Source organism: Lactuca serriola, chromosome 5 (assembly GCF_051521515.1).
Source record: "Lactuca serriola cultivar US96UC23 chromosome 5, Lser_US96UC23_V15, whole genome shotgun sequence".
Taxonomy (NCBI): domain Eukaryota; kingdom Viridiplantae; phylum Streptophyta; class Magnoliopsida; order Asterales; family Asteraceae; genus Lactuca; species Lactuca serriola.
Window position 1 is genome coordinate 230,800,379 of NC_136412.1, and position 24,328 is coordinate 230,824,706.

Consider the following 24,328-nt stretch of genomic DNA (forward strand, 5'->3'; position numbering starts at 1 on the left):
TTGATCCGGAATAAATCATATGAGCTTAAAAATGATTTGGGGTAGATTTTGAAAATTCCGAAGTCAAAATTTTGAGAAGGTTCCGGAGCAAGTCTTTAAAGTGATTAAAAGATTCCAGAACATAATTTTCAGATCGTGTCCGGAATGAAGCTTGAAAGAGATTTCCGAAGCAAAGTGTTAGAAAAAAAAATTCTGAAATGAAAAGTGTTTAAAAAATTCTGGAGCAAGGATTTATGAAGCAATTTCAGAAAGAGAGTAGATGAGAGATTCACTACCGGTTCGGATTTGAATTCTGGGAAAACCTTATGAGGTATGTTCCGATACTAAATGGTTACCAATGTGACTATATTGGTCTTTGAACTTCAAAAAGATTTAGGAGCTGTAAAACTTTGCCCTGAGATTGAAGGTTAGATAAAAAGACACATAACATGATCCTAATTATTCCAAGATCTACTATTTTCTGAGATGTAAGAAGATTTTGCTTCGGAACCAGTTTTGCTTTCTGATGTTGCCATCAGAGAGTGCACACCTCTTGAAAAAATTGTGGATCAGGCATCAACATACTCATTTTTTTTAGAAAACAATTGAGCTTGGTTTCGTCTAATGCCTTAGTAAAGACATCAACAATTTCATCATCAAATGGAACAAAGATGAGTTCAATATTTCCATTTAAAACATGATCTTTTATGAAAATGGTACCGTATGTCAATGTGCTTTGTCATGGAGTGCTGAATTGGGTTGTAAGAGATAGCAATTGCACTTTGAGAATCACAATTGATTGGAATACGTTGAAAGCGGTAACCATAATCCAAAAGATGAGATTTCATCTAGAGAACTTGAGAGGTACAGCTAGCAGCAACAATATATTCAGCTTCGGCGGTTGAAATAACAATGTAGTTCTGCTTCTTGGATGACCAATTACCCAATCGACCTCCTAAAAATTGACAGCCACTAGATGTGCTTTTACTATCAAGTTGAAGACCACCATAATTTGAGTCTTGGTAAGCTTGAAGTAGAAAACTCTCATTTGTTGGGTACCAGATTCCGAGATTCTTTGTACCTTTTAGGTATCAGAAAATTTGTTTTACAGCCAAAAGATGAGACATCTTAGGATTGACTTGAAATTTGGCATAAAGAGAAGTTGCAAACATGATGTCCTGACGACTTGTTGTACGATAGAGTAAGGATCCAATCATTCCTCTGTAATTCTTTTCATCAACTGCAACACCGGATGGCTCTGAGAAGATTTTATGTCCGAAACCTACGGGTACCTTGGCTGAGGCATAGGTTTCCATTGAGTACTTTTTGAGGAGTTCCGAAATATACTTCTCTTGATGAATAAAGATTCCTCGATTGGTCTGTCTGAATATTACAAGGTGTTTTCAGAAATATATATAACTTTTATATGTTATTCACATATGAATAACATACAGACTTGCATATTTGTTTTGTGTTTTAATAATCACATATTGATTTAGGTGAGAAAACATATTCATATATGAATATAACGTGGTAATTTACTTTATGCGTTTCATCAAACAGTTGGAGTGCATACAAGTTAACATTTTTAAAAATATGATAAATATGATACTTTGACTATTTAAATCTTACAAAATAGTAGATTGGTAGAGAAATATATGAAAATTTTCAGAAAAAAAATGATTTGATCTTTTTCTAACGTTAATTTCGATGTTTTATTTGATGATCGATGTTGAATGAATGATACGAATTGAATTTTTTGTTGATTATCAATGATGTTGATCTAATGATGCTGGAAGTATAATTAATCATAGATGTTGAAGATATGCTTGTATTCAAGCAAAATTGAAGGTTGGATTGAAAGAGCAAAAAATGACTTTTGTTGTCAACTGTTGAATGCTGTTGATAAACGTGTTATTAACGAAGATCGATGATTGATTAACATAGGATGATGTTAATCGATGATTTAATTGAAGAAATCTGGATGATTGTTGAAGGTTGGAGGAGAAATTTGGATGATAACGATCGATTGGAATGAATTTCAACTATTATCTAATTCTCTATACTTACGTATTTGTGATTGAAGGCTATTATATCATATTTACAAGTTTACCACCGTGTCTTTTTATGTTTAGATTAAATGAGTGGCTGAGAATGATTCCCCCATTCTCAACCTTTTTTATTTTCTCAATTGAACCCACCTATATATATATATATATATATATATATATATATATATATATATATATATATATATATATATATATATATATATATATATAAGAATAAGTCAATCAAATCGCTAGTATGCCTCATTCATGAAACCGATCTTAAGGGGTGTATAAGGAAACTGCCTATAAAATGGTAGTTGAATGGGTGTCCACTCTCACCCCATCGCTCTCTTGATTGGTGGAGGGTCGTTAGCAAAAATGATTTGATAGGACATTAAATTTCATTAATAGTATAATGTTATAAGAGTAACTAAACTCTTTTTATAAAATCTTACTCTTAGTTACTTTCAGAAAAATGTGAAAAGTATGTTAATCCATGAAATTACACATTGTACTTTATAGTAGTTACTGGAGCGTGTGTGGTTAACCGGCAAACTAATAGTGACTATAAAAGGTCATAATGGGTATTTTGAAAATTATCATTGATTAATGTAGCGCATGTGGTTAACCGACACATTAATATGAGATGATAAATGACATCGAGAGTATCAAGAATATTTGTATGGTTATTCACATCTTGTTTGTGATCCTCGTTATCCCAATCACAAATAGAAGAGCATAATCTGAGATTAAAGATGCCGTTAATAGATTCAATGAATCTTAAAAGATTTAGGAGTTTTATGATTTGAGATTAGTAAATTGCTTTTACCTACCTTTATAAAATTTACATTTAGATTACGACATCCCTCTTCTATGTTTTAAATTGCATAGTTGGATCCTAGCCTTATTATTTATTTTGGGTCATAATATTAAGGATTATTGTCTTCTAACTAAAACTACCTTCTTTTTATAGATGTCTACTTCTAGTGATGCTTCTGCTCCTCCGTCATCGTCTTCCAACAACTTATCTTTGCTTTTAATCTACTCAAAGGTGACATTGGATGGCACCAATTAAAATGGATAGATGTGAAACATAAAAATGGATCTTCAATTTGAGAACAAGGAGTATATCCTCGAGAAAGAACTAATCGAAATCGATGAGACCACTGCTACTCCTATTAAATATGCCTCGTACAAGAAACACAATGACGATGCAACTAAAGTGGCTTGCATCATGGTCGCTACTATGATCCCTGATTTACAAAGATTCTATGAGGATTATTGGTTATATGAGATGAACAAGGGCCTTGTAGAAAAGTTTCACAAGCGAGCTCGTCAAGAAAAGTTTGAAGTGGTCAAAGCCCTCATAGCATGCAAGATGAAAGAGGGAGAGTCAGTTTGTAGCCACGTGTAGAGAATGCAGAGGTACACGGAACACCTTGTTAGGCTCAAAGTGCATTTCAACGAGGAGTTGTCCATTGACATGCTCCTTGACTCCTTTCCTATTTGTTATGATCAATTCATGTAAGGTCATGTGAATGGATCTTACCAGTGATCAACATCAAACACAATCGAATAAAAGAGAATAAGAGTAGAAAGGGAAAGAAATCAAGCTTTCACACGTTCTATTGATGTAAACGTCTGGTACAACTCGATATACGACCGTGAACTACTAGGTATTAACAACCAAAACACGACTAACTAACCTTCTATATATAGGGAACCACGACCGGAAACAGTTTACGGCCGTAAGGTGTTTACGGCCGTAAACTCATTACAGACTCGTAAACAAATAATAAACCTACCAAAATACTCTATCAACCCAAAACCACTATTACAATGCAAAGCCTAGACCAAACCACTAATTGGGCCCTTCAATCTCCCCCTTGGTTTGGTGTTAGCTTGAAGTTAACCTTTATTGACTACCATAACATCTGCTTGCCCCATCGCCCCATTCCACATACGCTTATTAAGAATCTCAGCAACCATGGTCGTATATACTTTTGCAGCATCCTCAAAAATATCCTCCGTAACCAATATCTGAAAATTGCTCAGGTGATGAATGTCCCACTTCAAAATTGTAACAAATCTCTACGATTATAGAGAAGGATGCATCCATTCTTGAGCTTGATGACAACAGCTGATGTAATCTCATCTAAAACCCAACACTCCATTAAGCTTAGAGATCCATCTTGATAGTTCTGAAGCACAGGGAACTGTTTAACCTGTTTAGTTGCAGGCCACATAACTGTTGGATTAGTGTCTAAGTCCATAACTATTTTGGTATGTACTTGACCCGATGGTGCATGGTCCTTTTGGGTTGCCTTCACCAAAGCAACTTGATTGGAGAAATAAATAGAGAGAGAGGTTATTATGATTTATTAATATGTTATAAGAATAATATATTAAAGGAGAAATCATATTTGTTTAATTAATATTGGTCAATAATTAATTAAGAATTAATTTTGTGATCAAATGTAATTAATTAAACTAGAGGGGCTGAATTGTAATTATGTGATAGTTACAAAATAAGGTAAGGATTATCTTAAGGATAGGTTGGACGAATTTGAGGTGATAAGGACCTTAGAATTCGACTATGATAAGGATTCAAGGCTTATCTTATGAGTTGCTTGGTAAGCAAGCAACTAGATAAGGATAAGGATTGAAACCCTATCTCTACACCTATATAAAGACCCCCCAAGGCTCATGAATTCGTCCATGCCTTCCCAAGAGGTCCTAGAGATGAATTCTTATACCTCTCCTCTCTCTTTATACCTTCTCCATTTGCTCTTGGTGTTTGTAAGCCATTAGAGGAGTGACACTTGTGACTCTAAGCCTTCCAAAGTCAAATCAAGGAGGAATTAGGATTGTTATTGCTACATAACAATCAAGGTAACATTATAAACCTATTCTCATGTTAATATGATTACTTGTATTCTAGAATTAGGGTTTATAGTCTTGGATCACTTGCATGTACAATAGAGAAACCTAGATCCAAGCATTAGGGTTTGTATGAGCACATAGGATGTCTTATGACCAAAACCCATCAGTGGTATCAGAGCCTAGAATGGTTTCTATTGTATTGATGCTTGATATGTATGAAAAATTCAATTGTATGAACTTGACATATTAGGGTTTATTGCCAATAAACCTTAGGAGGCTAAGTTTTTTTTTTTCGAGATTAGGGTTTGCAAACCCTAATTTGCAAGAGTTTGAATAAGATCTTCAAATCCTTTCCTTAAACCCTTAAATTTCGAAATCTAGGGTTTGTTTTAATCCCTTGATTTTCGAAATTAGCCTCCTCCCCAAGATAAGATCCTAAATTTTAGGGATTTGGATTATCACATATCCTGTAATTATCCTCTAATTGTTAAATATGGTAATTATAGATTTTGCATTATCCTATCCTTATTTTCGAAATCTATAGAGATAATTAAGGGATTAGGATATCTTAAATGTATAAATGGTAATTATCCTCATGATTTAGATAATCCCTTGTGATTTAATAATTAAATTAATAGTCTAATTCAAGATAATTATTAAATCAAGAGTTTTAATATTTAAGTTTTTTTAATTTAAATGTCATAAATTCGAAATTTTTTAAGAAAGATTAAAACTAAATTGTTTTGAAAAGTTTCAAAACTTGCCCTCAAGTTTTGGAATTTAAAAGTTGATTAAAAGTTTAATTAGGAATGTTAAATTCTAAAACCTTATTATAGTTTTGAAAAAGTTCATATCACACCCTTATGGTTTTATTAATTAATTAAGGTGTATAATTAAAAGAGGTTTAATAAATCCATAAAGTTTTTGGTTTAAAATTTAATTGAATTAAAAGTATAATTGTTAAATTTGACCACCTAATATTTTAAAAGTGTAAAATACACCCTATACTATATATAACATTAAAAGTCTAACACTATATATATGTATGAGTAAAAGTCAGTCTTATCGTTAGTAGGCCTCATTCACGAAGCTAGTCTATAAGGGGTGTTTAAGGAAATTGCCTATAAAATGGCGATTGAATGGGTATCCACTCTTACCCACCGCACTCTTGACTAGTGGAGGGTCGTTAGCCGAACGGGTAGGATGGGACAAAACCTTCCATTATAAGTATAATGAATTACTAAAGTAACTAAATGTTTTCATAAAATTCGCAATCTTAGTTACTTAGGCAAAAGTGAATTGATGCAATTGCATGAAATTACACTTTGTGCCCTTGCGAAGACGTTAGTGGAGCGTGTATGGTTTACCGGCACACTAAATGGTTCTAAGCAAAGGTAGCAAAGGGTGACTCAATGTTTGTCATAGTTCGGTGGAGCGTGTGTGGTTTACCGGCACATCGAATATGTGACAGTAACATGTGAGGGCACCATGTAAGTTTGCATGGTTATTCACACCCGCTTTGTGATCCTCGGCATCCCAGTCACAAACAAGAGGGGCATATCGAGATTTAAACATGCCATTGAAAGTTCAATGAATCTCAAAGGATCTAGGAGTTTTCATAGATTTAAAACTTAAATTTCTTTTTCGTTTTTCGTGGTGGAAATTATTGAATCGTCATTCACTTACCTTCAAATATTATGCAGTTAGGGTTACGGCATCCCTCTCCCGAGTTGTAGAATATTGTGTTGGGTCCTAGCCTTAGTATCTCATTTGGGTGATTTGCTAAGGACTCATTCAATCAACTAACTTGAATTCGTTTTCTCCCGTTTTATAGATGTCAAAGTTCGACAACTATGGTCTTCCCAAATCCCATGGAACAAGCATTCCACATGAAGATGATATTCCACGATTCGATCGAGGAACAAGAGATCATACTTCACTTCCTCCACCTCCTCCAATCATTCTCCCTAACCCACAAGTTCGAAGGCTTGAAAAGTTCAAGATCAGTCAAGCCCTTTTGGCAAGTAAACATAAAGAAGGAAAGCCGGTGTGTGCACACGTCCTAGGGATGAAGTCGCACATTGATAGGTTAAGAATGTTGGGATCCGTTGTCTGTGAGGAAATGGCTTTTGATTGGGTTCTTCAGTCACTTCCTAACTCATATAGTGAGTTCGTAAGAGAGTACTATATGATGAATCGCGACGTGACCCTTATAGATCTCACCTATATGCTTATTGCTGCTGAATCAGCAATGGTTTGGCGCAATAGAAAAGCAAAGTTGATTGGTGAATCTGCTTTCAAAACCTCTATGGATATAGACAATGGCAACGAAAGACATGCTATAATCGAAAAGTTTGATCATAAGAGACAGGCAATGTCTGAAGTAGTTCCATGTCATGTTCCAAAAGAGTCAATTTGCTTTTATTGCCAAGAGAAAGGGCATTGGAGGCGAAGCTCCCCCTTTTACCTAAGAGATCTAAGAGATGGGAGAGTCAAAACATATGGCTCTGCCTTAGGTAAAATCCATTGACTAACTCTTTTAAGCTCCTATTTTAGACTCTTAATACATAATGTGATAAGATTACATTTGATGTTTTGTAGAATCGAAGAAAAGAAAGGAGGTTTAAGGGAAGAAGTGAGCAGAATCTAACCGTGAACAAATGGATTTCGATCGCATTACTTTAAGATTAGATTCTTGAGCTACTACTTAGAGTTAGAATTAGATAGCTAAGAAAGATGTATTAGCATAGTTTTTCAATGAATTACATTGTCAGGACAAAATTTTTCCGCGATAAAATAAATTTTGATTTTATATTATTTATTTATCCTTGCAATGGCGTATATGAAAAATTGATGTTTGAATGTTTCTATTATTAACAATAATGGATTTGGTTCTTATTATGTTATTTATGGAATGTCGAGAATTTACCAAATTGGGAGAGTTTCTCATCGCCCAAGTTTCAATTGGACAGAAATTTGGAATCATGCAACTTGGTTGCACGATGAATGAGAAATTTCATATTTGGAAATTAGACTAATTCATTGACAAAGTGTCAAGTGAAGGACTTGTAGATCGAATACACAAAGTTGCGTGTTGATCAAGTCCACCATAAGAGTAACAAAGATATTCGTCATGATTTACTAAAGGTTTAGTAAATATGATTATACTTATAAGATTAAGTGTAATTCTGAATTGAAAAGTTTAAATCAATAGCAGAATGAATAAGAAGAATCAAGTAGGCAGAAAAATAAAAGTTTCTCCATTCTAAGAAGAAGGGGGAGTACCTTTTATGCTTTATGATAAGTCTTAATGATTAAGAACCATATCTCAATTGATCCTGTAAGTGAGTCTTAGTACAATTGTATGTTTAAGAAGAGGAATCAAGGATTGAAGAAATGGTTAAATCAATAAGTCAATCATACTTCGTTCCAATAACAAGTCTTAAAGTTAAGATTGTGACATCGAGTGAAAAAGTAAGGTTTATAACATTCTTCAAATGTTGAAAGTTGTGATGTCTTGGATAAGACAAAGACCAACTAGGACCAATTTATGAAGTATTTTTAATATGAGCTACACTAACTCTTGGATATTTGTTTGTCACGAAATGTTTATTGACAAGAGATTCTTATATGTCAAGGAGTAAGTGGGAGTCTTAATGGTCTTGAAAGCTTTCAAGAACAAATCAAATAAACCTTATCGATCATCACGAGCACACGAATTGAGGTTTACATCCTATCGTGTTGACATTATTTTGTTTCTGTGCCAATCCAATCGAGTTACTTATGCATGTGAGTTCTATGAGTTCTCATTTTGAACGCATAAAAGACAAAGCACCTTAATCAATGAAAGGTACATTGATAGGAAAGGGTGAGCGGCTTAACTACTTGGAAGACATGGTGGGCAGCTGTGTTACCATAAGGCAAGAAATCAAGATTAAGAAAGTTCGATCCATATGAGTTTGAATTTGTCGTAAACTTTGGTTTTAACAAATTCACATGGATAGGAACACATACTCCGTTTAAAATCTAAGTGTCATAAGATTTCCTCCTTCATGAAAATGATTGTAGGGAAATGCTTTCACTAAGAAAGATTTTAAGAAGATAGTAATTGTAAAATTGCATTCTCGAATTCAATCATGGTTATGGTATCCCTTTCCATAATTTGAATTGTGAGGTTTGGCAATTGTTTACACACACATATGAACTATCGAAGGCAAAGGTGTATAAGCTCAAGAAGCCTTGATAAAAGATTATCAAAGCACTAAGTATTAGAAACATGGACTTAAGAAATTCAATAGGTATTGTTTTTCTGAAAGTTAAGATGTTTATGAATACATGTCTAAGCTAGTGGGAGCATAAGTGTTATGTTTTATAGTAATCATCATGATAGTGGGAGCATAAAATTTATGATTGTATGATTATTATGGAAAGTATTGCAAGTTGGCAATATTAATTATAGAAAACAAGAGTTATACCTTGCAAAGTCGTAAGGGTTGTAAAGTTGTTTTGCTATAATTAAGGGAGAGAATATTATGTTTCATTTCAAATCTAAAGGCTTAGGTTGTGGAAGGTTAATAAAATTTAGTCAAAGGTACATAGTGTGTTCTTAAAATTTCGATTATGATTACGGCATTCCTCTTCACAATTCGAATTTTGAGAACATAGCAAATAAAACATTATGCGTCGTGTCCCATACGCTTCAGGTATAGGATCGATTGCAAATGCTTTAAATGTTTGACCATTCTAAAATTTTCCAAATGTCGAGCGCATTTAGAGGGAAAAGGGACTAGAATTGGTTTTGACTAAAATAATTAAACAACTATCAAAGGACAATCTAAAGTTTGACGAGGATTGGTCGCTTGTGAGTAGTTGGAAGCATGGTATTGGATGGACCATATCGACATTATTATGAATAGAAAAGATTCTATTAAGAATGAGTTGTCATATGGAAATTGTGGAAATGTTTCATATTGGATGGACCATATCGACATCACTATGAATAGATAAGATTCTATTAAGAATGAGTTGTCATATGGAAAATATGGAAGCGTGTCCATATTGGGAATTGAATATTGAAAATCTATGACTAGATTAGAAACTTTTATGCAAAGGATGTTCAAAGGAATGTACTTTGATTCAGAGACATCATATCTAAGGAATTGTCTTGTAACAATCTCCAATAGAGAACTTTGTAATATCATTGGCAATAGTCTTTGTGACTTTGGTGCAGTGACATTACGAAAGGATCATTGCATAAAATGTTAGAATCTAACATATTCTATAAGTGGCAAGTATTTGATATTCTTTCACTTATGAAAAAGGATTTGGAGTTGTGAAATGAGAATGATTGGAAATGCGTTCAATTTGATCTATTTCACAAAAGTAAGAACCATAGGTAAACATTGTGTGCATGCTAAGAGCATAGGACAAGTGTAATAATTCAAGTAAGAAGTTGATTACCCGAAACGACAAATAATGAGTAATCGATATGGTGATAAATAAAAGGAGTTTTATTTATACTCAAAGGTTTGAGGCCATATGGGATTAGTATTATTCTTGTGTTTCGCTTTGCATGTTTTGACTTCCAGAATAATTGAGTTTATTAAGAATAATCGAATTATTCAAACGGGCAACAGTCGTTCATATGTTGGAAGTAGATATGAATGAAGACTGTCGTGAATTGGCGTGTGGATTGTCTAAAGAGCATTAGACATAAGCAAATGTTTGCTGCAACGTTCATGGGTGCTTATGAATATGAATTTGACCATTGGACTAAACCCACGCTCACTTGGATCACTCCATGAATTGTATCACGAGTGATTGGTGAGACGATAACATCTTATATTCTTGAAACCGAGATGTGTGAGTTGTATCTTGCAAATCGGTTGCACATTGATAATATGTAAACGCACCAGTAACTTGGTGTTATAAAACATATTATTGTGTGTGATTCGGTGAGTGAGTGCAAGCGAGCATTGAATCAAAGCTTATCCGTTCCTTTTATCCAAAGTAGGGTAAAAGCGATACCTTTGGGCCCCTAGATGATTTTGTGATGAAAAACGTAAATGCTCGGCCGGGCTAGGGCTAATTTGATTTGTTCAATTAGTCAGTCGTCATAAATCGGGAATCGAGATATAGTACAAAGAGAATGATTTGAAATCATATCTCATATGATATCTAGAATGGAGGAATATATGATCCCTTATCTTAAGGACACGCGTATCTGATAGGATCAGAGTTGACAGCGGCTTTGGAAAGCTACGATTGCAGATCATGATCTGAAGTCATACGCATAATAGTTATTACACTTATCCAAGTGGGAGACTGTTGGATTAGTGTCTAAGTCCATAACTATTTTGGTATGTACTTGACCCGATGGTGCATGGTCCTTTTGGGTTGCCTTCACCAAAGCAACTTGATTGGAGAAATAAATAGAGAGAGAGAGAGGTTATTATGATTTATTAATATGTTATAAGAATAATATATTAAAGGAGAAATCATATTTGTTTAATTAATATTGGTCAATAATTAATTAAGAATTAATTTTGTGATCAAATGTAATTAATTAAACTAGAGGGGCTGAATTGTAATTATGTGATAGTTACAAAATAAGGTAAGGATTATCTTAAGGATAGGTTTGACGAATTTGAGGTGATAAGGACCTTAGAATTTGACTATGATAAGGATTCAAGGCTTATCTTATGGGTTGCTTGGTAAGCAAGCAACTAGATAAGGATAAGGACTGAAACCCTATCTCTACACCTATATAAAGACCCCCCAAGGTGATGGGTTTTGAGCATTCTAACACTTCCTAAGTGTACATGCAACCCTAATAACCTTGGATCTATGTTTGTCTAATTATCATGCAAAGTTGAATTCCAAGGTTATATTCCTATCTAGCATACATGGGGAACAATTTTAACTTGAATCATAGATAGAATAACTTACCTTGTTGTTGCTTGTGTTCCTTGAAACCTTGTGAGCCTAGCACCCCAAGTGTGATGCCTCAAATGCTTCACACAACACCAAATGCTCTTGGAAAGACTCTTGAGATAACACACACTTCTCAAAATCGGCCAAGCCCTCTAGTTTCTTAGTGTTCAACTTATGTTGCACTTGTGTAGCCAATTTTGTGGAGAATGGGACTCTTATATAGTGTTGGCACATCTAGGGTTACACCATGTAAACCCTAATGTGTCATGACTCTTCATTTCCATGACCCATGGGTTTGTAACTCCCATGGAGCATCCATGGAGCATCCTATGGGTAGAACCCAACTTGATAATCCATGGAGCCTCTTAGCTCACTATACAAGATATGAATGATTTACATAATCAACCCATATATTTAATTAGTTATCCTTTGATCACTTAATTAATTCTAAATTAATTCTTTGATCAACTAATCAAATAATATTATTAATATATTAGAACTTATAATATATTAATAATCTCCAAGTGTTATTTCTCTCATTTAGTCTATCCAATTGCATGGTGCCATGCAACCCAAATGGACCATGCCGGGTCGGGTCAAGTACAAGCCCGAAATAGTTATGGACTTAGACACCTTATCCAACACAAGGTTCATGAATTCGTCCATGCCTTCCCAAGAGGTCCTAGAGACGAATTCTTATACCTCTCCTCTCTCTTTATGCCTTCTCCATTTGCTCTTGGTGTTTGTAAGCCATTAGAGGAGTGACACTTGTGACTCTAAGCCTTCCAAATTCAATTCAAGGAGGAATTGGGATTGTTATTGCTACATAACAATCAAGGTAACATTATAAACCTATTCTCATGTTAATATGATTACTTGTATGCTAGAATTAGGGTTTATAGTCTTGGATAACTTGCATGTAAAATAGAGAAACCTAGATCCAAGAATTAGGGTTTGTATGAGCACATAGGATGTCTTATGACCAAAACCCATCAATAACAACTTGTAGAGGTTTGTCAGTCTTAGGATCAATAATATCAGGATGCTCCAACATAATGGAATCAACAGTTTTCATGGTAGGAAATCCCTTTTTAACCTGATCCTCAAGGAAGTGCTTGAACTGGGTCGCGTGTGGATTATTTGTGAGATTCGAGAAAGGAGCTCATGACAATTCTGTCAAATCTATCCTAGTCCATGAGTTGAAATTATGAATATCTTTGTAAAGCTCAGAATTGCCACTCTTTCTTAGCACAATCCACATCTTAAGAGGATCATGAAATCCCCTGGAAACAATTCCAGATCTATCACCGAATGTATCTCTAAATCGAACAACCTCAAGATCAGTAACAGTAATTGTTGGTTCATCCCAAGAAGCATTCTGGCTAAGGTTTCTTTTAAACAACAGTTGACCCCTCTTAGCAGTTTCTTCCTGTGCATCACGCATTATTGCTGAAACATGAGGAGCTTGGAGAGGCTCCTCCTCAATGCGATTAACAACCCTTGATGTTTGAGCAGTCGGCATGGTAACCGGAAAGGCTTGAGTATGTAAATTAATTTTATATTCATCAGCAGACGTTTGATATTTTTCAACGAGGTCTCCTTCAAGCTTCTTCTTTAGCTCAAAATAACTTGAAGTCAAAAGATTGAAATGGTATTGAAGATCAGAAATCTGCTTTGACTTTAAAGCTTTGTCTTCAAGAAGATCAGCTACTTGCACACCAAGCTTTGAATTGTCAGATTGAAGTTCAGATACATGAACATTTAGCTTTGTATTTTACACTTGGAGATCTGAAACACGAATATCAAGCTCAATATTTTTCTGACTGAGCACTGAGATCTCCTTTTGCAACCCAGGGATAGTGAGATTGTCTTCTCCAGAACTACCATCCCCAATAGAAATACCTTTACCACAAGGGGGAGGCATTAAAAAATGCTCCTCAGCCAAATGCATGGCTAATCTTGTGGAAGCATCATCGTGATCAGGTCGAGGAGGAGAAAACCCTGGTGGAAAAGAAGATCCACCAACTTCAAAAGTGGTGTCTGGTCCTACAGTAAAGAGCTTGGTTGTAGTAAGACTAGGAGTAGTGGTAGGTGGTACTGGAAGGCCACTAACAAGATTTATAATTAGATCACTCTGCTTTGGATCCCTTCTTCTTCTTTTCAATCGGGGTTGACCAGTCTACGTTGTTGTAAGATCACTCGCAAATGGCTCTATAGTAGGAGGAACAGAAACAGGTGGAGGAAATCCAATAACCGTCTCCATTGGAGTGGAAGTAGTCGCCATTTGGTTTGAGATAGGAGGTGTAGTTTCAAGAACTTCATCAGGCTTCCTTGTCTCTGTCACTGGAGGAACGACTTCATCGACGTTGTTGAAGATCGAGTCAAGGTTCTCATTTATCACAAGATTAGAACTACTTGCAAGAGATGCAACAATATCATCATTGTAATATCCGGTAAGATCAAGATCGTCAAAAGAATAATTTTTATCTCCTTCAGCTTCCGTCTCAGTTGACACAGTCCTTTCTACATAATCACTTTGAACATGAGCAGGTATTAAATCATGTTCTCTGCCACATTAGCTTCAGGAGTCGGAGTCTCTTCTTCTTCTTTATTCTCATCATCAGATACAGTAATAGCATCGTCATTTGGAGATGATTTCTCTGAAGATGCAGGCTCAGAAGATGCCTTGTCAGACGATCCATAAGACTCTAAGGACTCATTTAGTTCAGCAAACTGTCCAAATTTCTCCAGAGGATACTTTCCTTGAAAGGTAATTTTTCCTTTACGGTTCTGCTTGATGAGCCCTACAGTGTGAGGACCCAGAGATTTCATATCAAGAGTATCGTCTTCCTTCACCACATCTGGAAACTGAGCATTGATAAACAATTGAATGAACCTAGGATACAATAAGTAAGTATCCCGGGTTGAGGCCCTGATGTTTACCATAAATTCATCCAAGATAAATCTTGAAAAATTGAACTTTACTCCAGCAGCAAGAGAAACGATCGCTCCAGTATTCCTCAAAGAAATTTCATCAGCTCCTGATCTTCTTCCTAAAATGCAGCTAACGAACACATGTGCCAAAAATCTCTAGTATGGAGGTAAGACCTTCTTTAAAATTGGAGGAGAAGTTCCTTCATACCCTATCCTCCTTAGAATTTTCTGAGCATCCTCAATCCCAATCTCCGTGGGAAAGTTTGGTTGGTCGTCAATTAGCAACGCATTTCTGATAAAACTCTCAGTGATCACAATCTCGCATCCTTTTACGACAGCTTTGATAGTAACAAGACCAGCATCATCCATTTCCATCTTAGCATTCGACCAGAACTCTTTGATCAAATTCTGGTAAACAACTGGATTCACAGCGATGGCTGATGCCAGACAACATTCCCTGAGTCTGTGGATCATCGACTTGAAGTACGAGTGAGCAGCTGGAGGATCCGCCAAAACAATAGCAAGATTATGCATGTTTGCAAATTTGAGGTTCTCCATTGATCTGCACTAAACATGCCAAGTAAGACAAGAGAGCCGAACGAGCAATAAAAAATTTAAATGATTTAATTTTGAGCCCAAAATAAAACAACAATTTTTTTAAAAAAAATTAGGTCAAGGTCAAAATTACAGTCAACGTCAGAGTTTGCGGTCAACGAAGGTTTACGGCTGTGAACTGATGACCATTTGGGGAGTTTACGGTCGCAAACACCTTGCGGCCGTAAGCTTCGACCGTAAACTCCGAAAACCCTTTTTGTCGATTTCAAACTTAAAAACACGATGAATCACGCAACAAGATGCATATTCCTGGTTGAAAACACATTACCTTCAAGACTATTGGATTAATTTCGCAAGATTTGATGAAAAAAAATTCGAGGAGAGAGAGTATGAGAGGGTGTTTGCGGCCGGAATCAAGAAAATGATGAAGATTCCGGCGGTAAACCCCTTTTTATATCCACTTTTTATTTACCTGATAACCACACAGTATAAGGCAGTCTCCAACACAGTCCAATATTTTCAAAAAAAAAAAATTAAAAACTTTTGAGGATTAAAATTAAAACTAAAATTAAAAATAAAATAAAAATAAAATAAAATAAAATAAACTTTGCAAAATTTAAAATTAAAAATAATTGATAGATTTTAACAGTCAATAAAATAAATTAAGATTAAAAATAAAAATTAAATTAAATTAACTCCAACTAAAATATACAACTTAAAATTTTAATTATTGAGAATGAATTTGTGACGTTGGGATCAAAGTTGTTAGACAGCCTTATTCCACTTGTCGGTACCCTTATCTTCACATCTTCGTCTGATCGATTGCCAGTATTGTGGTCTACTTAAACATGAAAAATTTGTGACAATTTTTGGACAATTTACCAATGACATGATACTTATGATCATAATTTTTATTATCATGATTGGCCCTAATTCTTGAATAAAATTTTCTTATGACCATTTAACTGACAACGACCAGGGATATTGTTGTCCACCTAAATTGAGCAGCGAGATCTACAGACAACGTGTATGTGTTCAATTTTAATTGTACTAGAACGTGTTTCCCACTTCCTAGCATGCCCCAGCCATCAAGGACTTCCAGAATACTCCTTACACCGGGTGAGCAGACAATTATTAAGAGAGAAGATAGATTTAGAATGCATATGTTGTACATCTAGGTCAAATCTCTTCCAATCACGCAGAGGATGAAACATATGACTAACTGAAGTTTCAGAGGGATTGAGAAGAGAATGGTGCATATACTGTGTACCAGGTCGAATTTTGAGTCACGCAGAGGAGACAGTATATGGCTAACAGATAGAAAGAATTACATAGAAAGAAGATGCAGAGAGATAGAGTTACATATGTTACAGTCCAGGTCGGATCTCTCGATCACGCAAAGGAGGCAACATATGACTAACAGACAGAAAGAAAGAAAATAACCTTCTACAGACCTAATTTATCGGAATTCCCCAGTCACCCCATCCATCCAAAATTAAGGACAGAATCCGCACATCGAGGAAAAGTGAATCCACAGTTCTAGATACGGGTTATATAATGTGACTGGTAGATTCCCATGTATATCTCCCTGCTCAACCTATCCGAGCGTCGTGATGTCAGGTTAAACAGATCTAACTAGGTCAAAGTTTGTCAAGTCCTTAAATTCATTTGGTTCAACTCTCCCTAGTCAGGTCCATTTAAAATTTTTCGTGCCTACCAACTCATCGAGCACAGAACGTAGACGATTCAACTTAGGTACGTTACGTAGATTCAGATTGCCCATTATCACTTGCTAATTTCATTTCCCATCACAATACCTGCAAACAAGACTAATAGCAAATTTTTAAATTTTCCGGATTTTTAATGTTTTTCTATTTTTTTGATTATTTTTATTGTTTTTTGGATTTTTGATTATTTCTCCCCTTAAATTTATGCATGGGTGAAAAGAAAATAAAGAAAACTAAAATAAAAATAAAATGTGCAAATTTAATCTATCCTGCCAAAAATAAAGATGAAAAATTAAGAAAAATAAAAATAAAATAAAAAACTTAATCCTCAAAACAAATCATTTTCAGAAAACCCACAAGCACATCGAAACGAGCTTTGTTGAATGGCTTTGTGAACAAATCCGCCACATTATTAGCAATAGCGACCTGTTCCAACCGGATTAGAGAATGCTCATAACAATCTCTGATAAAGTGAATTTTAATGTCGATGTGCTTGGTTTTAGAGTGTTGGACTGGATTTTTGGCAATTTGAATGGCGGCCTCATTATCACAGTAAATGGGGGTTTCTAAATAATTCAAACCGTAATCCAACAGCTGATGTTGGATCCTGATAACTTGAGAACAACATGCTGATGCAACAATGTATTCTGCCTCCACTGTGGAAGTTGAGACAGTGTGTTGCTTCTTGCATTGCCACGAAACTAGCCTGTCACCTAGGTATTGACACCCTCCTGAGGTTGATTTCCTGTCAAGCTCACAACCTCCATAATTACTGTCAACAAAAGCATATAGATCAAATTCAGAATTCTTCGGATACCAAAGACCCAATTTTGGGCTGCCTTTGATATACCGAAAAATTCTTTTGACAACAATGAGATGTGAAAGTTTAGGATTAGCCTGATAACAGGCGCATTGACAAACTGCAAACATGATGTCAGGTCAGCCTGCAGTAAGATACATCAGCGATCCGATCATCGATCGATAGTGGGTATGATCTACGGATTTGCCTTCAGGAGCTGGAGTCAGAAGAGGTCTTTCAGCCATTGGTGTTGAAGCAGATTTAGCGTCGTGAAACCCGAACTTCTCAAGAATATCCTCCACATACTTGGCTTGATGTAGCAGGGTTCCGGTTGAATTCTGTTTAACCTGAAGCCCCAAAAACATGGTCATTTCTGCCAACGAACTCATTTTGAACCGTTTCTTCATTACACCTTCGAATTCTTTATAGAGTTACGGACTAGTCGACCCAAAGACAATGTCGTCAACATAGATTTGCACAAGTATCTGATCATTGCCGACATGCTTGATAAACAGGGTCTGATCAATAGTACCACGAGAATAACCATGCTTGAGCAAATGCTTGGTTAGAGTTACATACCACGCTCTAGGAGCTTGATGTAACCCATACAATTCCTTGTCCAAGTTGTAGACATGATTAGGAAATTTTGAGTCAACGAACCTAGGAGGTTGATCAACGTAGATTTCTTCCTTTACCTTGCCATACAAGAAGGCGGTCTTGACGTCCATTTGATACACGGTAAAGTTCATGTAAGAAGCATATGCTAGGAAGATACGAATGGCCTCCAGGCGAGCTACTGGAGCATAAAATTCAGTGTAATCAAGACCCTCGACTTGTCGAAACCCGCGAACCACCAATCGGGCTTTATTTCGCATGATAACCCCTGAATCGTCCTGCTTATTGTGATACACCCATCGTGTGTCAAGATACTTCTTGACCTTTGGTAACTCAACTAACTTCCAAACACCGAGTTTTTCAAATTGATGCAGTTCCTCATGCATTGCATCTACCCAGCTGGGCTCATTCAAAGCCATTTCAACATTCTTGGGCTCTATTTGAGAGATAAAGCAAGAGTAAAGACAAGTATTAACGTCTCCACTCTGACTTCTGGTTTTAACACCGTCCCCCAGCTGACCAATGATGTTGATCAGATGATCACGTTGAATCCTTGAGGGTATCTCTTGGCTGATATCATTAAGAGAGACAGGAAGAGTGTGAATGTTGATACGTCCTTCATTTTCTGATTGAGCCGCTCCAGAGGGCTCTGCCACAAACTCATTTGAGATAAGTTCAGGAAAGAGTAGTTCCATAAAAGTTGAAGAGGTAGCAGAAGCATCATTAGGCATGAACTCTCTTTCTATATGAGTAAGTGGCATAGTTTCAGCATCAGGAGTATCAATTTGGACTGGAGATTTAGGACTATCATGTTGCACAGATGACTCCCCCTCAGGTATAGCAGAGGACCCCCCCACAGACGAAACCAAGGACTTCCCCTTAGATGATGAAGAGAATGTAGATGGAGATCTGTAGACAACTTCTTCATCTTCATCTTCAGAAATTATCTTCAGAACAGAAACAGATCCAGGTGAGCCACTCGAAGACACATTTATTGATTTGAATAGTGATGTGTAGTGAAACAACCAATCCGGACCCACTCTAGCGCCCGTCTCATTTTCTTCCAACCAACGCACGTCATAAGATTCCATAATATGCTTTGTCTTCTTATTGTAGACCCTATAGGCGGTGCGAGTAACATACCCCACGAAGTAACAGTCATCGGCATTGGCATTAAACTTCGGGTTGGTCTCTAAGTGAAGAAGGGTGCAAGGGAAGCCAAATACACGGAAATGACTGACGGATGGCTTGTGACCATATAAAATCTCATACGGGGTTTTCATCTGAGCTTTGTTGATCAAAACACAATTCTGAACGTAGCAGGCAGTGTTTATCGCCTTGGCCCAAAAGAAAACTGGCAATTTTGAATCACATAGCATCATCCTTGCGGCGTCTTTTAATGTTCTGTTTTTCGTTTCAGCAACACCATTCGAGTACAGAATTCTTGAACTCTATTCCGTTGTCGGTACGAAGCGCCTTCACCCGATTGTTAGTTTGGCTCTCAATTAATACAATGAACTTCTTAATCAAATCAGCAACTCCAGCTTTGTTGGATAGAAAGAAAACCCGCGTAAATTGATAGAAATCATCAATCACAACCAGACAATAAGAATTTCTATTGATGCTGAGAACATTTATTGGTCCAAACAAATCCATATGTGGCAATTGAAGCACCTGGCTAATTGAGTTGACCTGTTTTGGCAGGTGTGGTTTTCTATGATGCTTTCCTTGGGCACATGACACACACTTTTAGAACGTGATGAAGTCTTTGACAGGAAATCCACGGACCATCTCATTTTTCGCAAGACCATTCAAGTTCTTGGCGTTAGCATGACCAAGTCTTCTGTGCCACAACATTGAAGTTTGTTCGGAGATCTTGGAGAAAAGGAACGTAACTTGTTCTGGAAGATTTCTATTCATATCAATGATATAGGCATTCCCATCCCTTTTAGGTTTTACAAGTATCCATTTTTCTGGGATGACAAAGCCTGGCTTGAGAATCATGCATTCCTTACCAGTGAAATGCGTAGAATAGCCCTTGTCACATATCTGAGAAACACTTAACAAACTATGCTTCAGTTCGGGAACGAAATTAACATTCTCGAAACTTAAACCTCCATTTGTGACAGTTCCTCTTTGAGTGATCTTGCCACCTTCTCCACCCGCAAAGGAGATGTACCCCCATTAAATGATTGAATGTTGTGCAGTTGGGCAATATCTCCTGTCATATGCCAGGAGCAGCCACTGTCGACGAACCAGGGTCTGACGACATTCCCCTGCAACTATCCCTGCAAGATGTGCGGGTTTAATTAGATTTGGGAACCCAGGTCATAATTTTACTGGGTGATCCCAACACCTTCTCAAATTTATTATCATTTATAGATTTTTCAGAGGACACAGATGATAATTTGGAAGCTAGTTTGGGCAACCATTGATAATTAGGTTTTCTAATAGTCTTGGGTGGTTTTGAAGTTGAATGATTATTAGTTTGCTTGAAGCATGTGGGTTTTCTACCAGAGTTGGTTGAAGACCCACCATTGCTTCTTGACGAAACCGACCTTGGCTTGGCCATGCTCGGTTTTGGCAAACTGCCTGGGACTTTGTGATGAAGAACCTTGTTATGTTTTTGAAAAACAACCCATTTTCTACCCCGATCATCTTTCCAATCATCATTCCGGGAACGATTTCTAGAGGACTCTCTAGTTAAAGACCTTCCTCTGAATTCGTTTTATCCTCTTGGAAATTTGAAATGTACAAACATACGATTTTAACAATTTCTAGCTATATGGCCACCAACACCACAATTGAAACAAATCTGTTTGTTATTGTTATAACTTGTAATACATTGATCAGATTTGTTTTCCATACTAACAACCTTACTTCTCTCACAAGAACATGTACAAGAATTAGGTTGTGAGGCAAGTGAGGGTACATTAGATGGAGAAGATTGTGAAACTGGTGGTTTTTCACCCTTTTCATCACAAACATCAAAATTTACAACCACATTATTTAAAACAGTATCAGACACTTGAAAACCATTCAAAACAATATCAGAAGAAACAGAAACACCACAAAAACCATTGTCATTGAAAACATCAGAAAAATTATTGTCTTTATTAAAAATTAAAACTTTAGGTTCGGACTCAGTTTTATTTTCAGAAACAGATCCTTCAACTTCGTGCTTTGACTGATTCAAGGATTGACCTACAGAAGAAGTAGAAATGTTAGTATCTTCAACATTAATAATTCCTCCCGAAAGAAAACCAAACGGCTTGCCATAAACCATAAATGATTCATTGGCAATCTCTTATTTGGACAAAGGTTGAAACTGATATGTATGATTGAATGGAGGAGGCACTTGATTATACCCTAGACCCTTTGACAGATTTCGTGTAAATTGCATGCAGTGGTCTATCATATTTACAACTACCTCACTCGATACATCAAATCTTCTAAAATCAAAATCAGCGGTTTCAAATTTTCCCTTTAAACATTCAATTTCAGCCACTAGTTCAGCGTTCTGTTTCATTAGATAATCATAGTTCTCGCATTTATTATTGTAGTCCTCTTAAAGTCTCCTAAAGTCCTTTATTTTAGATTCTAATTGGGCTTTAAGAGGTTTTTGACCTTTTCTGAGTTGGTAGCCTTCATATCTAAGGTCTTCTACTTCCCTTTTTAGTGAATCACTAAGTTCACGGAGAATTTTAAGGTTCTCTACTTCACTACCTAATGTCTCAATTTTCTCATGCAGAGCTTTAACATAATCAATACAGGCTTGAGAGCATGATGGTAGACTTACCTCGGTTGTATTAGGTTCATGAGAAGAAGATACCATCAACGCAAACTGCAGCTCCATCATTTTATCTTCAGCTGCAACAATCTCTGCCGGAGCATCATCACTGACCTGTTCCAGGTGGGCATTTTCAGATCCAGTTAAGTTCAGGGCCTGCATCTGATCCTCCCAGTCGAACGATTATGCAACCATAGCATTCTCGCTGTTTACCTGAGCACCGCTTCGATTGTTCCCAACTGCAACTATTGTCCCATCGTTATTCAATCTTCTGTCTGGCTGTGGACAACCACGAGCAAAATGCCCTGGCTCATGGCAGTTGAAACACCGCAGCTTTCCCTTGTTGAAACCAACTTTCTTGTCAGCACTCATTCCCTAGTTGTTCTTTCCAGTCTTTTTGGCAAACTGTTTTGCCCTAAAAATTGCCATGGCAATTTGCCATGTAATATCAATTTCTTCAACTTCTTCAGGGTGAATCTGATCAAGATCAACAAATGATAATTGCGGTGGAAGATCCCCGGCTACGAGTGCATTGTAGCAGTTGACAAGCCCTGTAGCAAGCGCGAGATTTTCATCACCCTCCTTCCCTCTTGAAGAAGAACCCACATTAGAGGATGAAGCAGCTTGAGTAGCCACGTACGATTGGTTCTGTGAAAAAGGCATGGCTGATGCAGAGGAAGCTGATGGAGTGGGGAAGTTCTGAACCTGAGTTTGCTGAGTAGCAAATGATTGACCTACAGAAGGAAAAGAAAAGGATGAAAGAGCATTGTTAGTAGAGATTCCAAGATTCGCAGCTGAGTATGAGTTCACACGGTTGATCTTTCGCTGCTTGTCATCAATATCACAAGCCTTGATGACAACCATCACTTCAGCAAGAGAGAGTTGACTAAGATCCTTAGTCTTCTTGATGACAGCGACATTGATGTCCCAAGACCTTGGGAGAGCATTCAATAGCTTCTTGTTTATCTCAGACTTTGTGTAAGTAATCCTGACTACAGTCATTTCAGTGTTAAGAGATGTGAACCGCTGCAGCTGTGCTTCAAGAGTTTCTCCAGGAACGTAGTTAAACATATTCAAACGTTGTCGCAGCATATCTTGGCAACTCTCCCTCATATCTTAGTTCCTTTCATAGACCTCAATTAGGGCTTCCCACAAAGCCTTAGCAGAAGTGTACTCCCTGAAACCTTGAGCAATGTCTGGAGATAATGCCATGGTCAAGGTGGCCAAAGCCTTTTCTTGCTCTTCAACCTTCTCGAAGTCTTCACCAGTGTAGTTTTCCATCTCCTTGTCAACCACTTGGCCTGCAACAGTAGTGGTTATTCTGACAGGATTCTTATTATGCTTCTCCAGATTTTGAAGTCCTTCATTTTTATGTACTGCTCAATTTTATACTTCCATTCTGGGAAGCCTTCAGTGAATAAAAGTCTAGGAATTCGGGTGGTTGTGCCCATAACTAAATCCATCTCATGATGATTTGTTTGACCATGAGATCCATTATTTTTATTTAATTAATATGAGACAGAAATTAAATTATTTATGATTAATTTAAGCTTCTTGTCAAACACAGTCAAAATGCAATTTACTGCCATAAATAGAGTTCACGGTCAGATAATAGTTTACGACCGTAAACTCCGAGTTTACGGTCGAAAGGAGTTCACGGTCTAAAGTTCACAGTCCAAGAACAATCAATTTTCGGTTTATGAATATTCCTTATTCACGGCTCAAGAATGCGATTTACGGTCCAAGAACCTTAACGAGTTTGCAGTCGTAAACGGTGATTACGACCCTAAGCTCAGGCCGAAAGCTTTGAATCTTGCAGTTTTTCGACAAAACTAAAAACCTTTTTTTGCAGAAATCATGAACTTTAGTCTTAAGCCAATGAAAACTCGCTCCAAGATCGATTGTAAGAGTGCCTTTGACGCTGGTTCCGCTCTAATACCAATTGTAAGGTCCTGTGAATGGATCTTACCAGTGATCAACAGAAAACACAATCGAATAAAAGAGAATAAGAGTAGAAAGGGAAAGAAATCAAGCTTGCACACGTTCTATTACTGTAAACGTT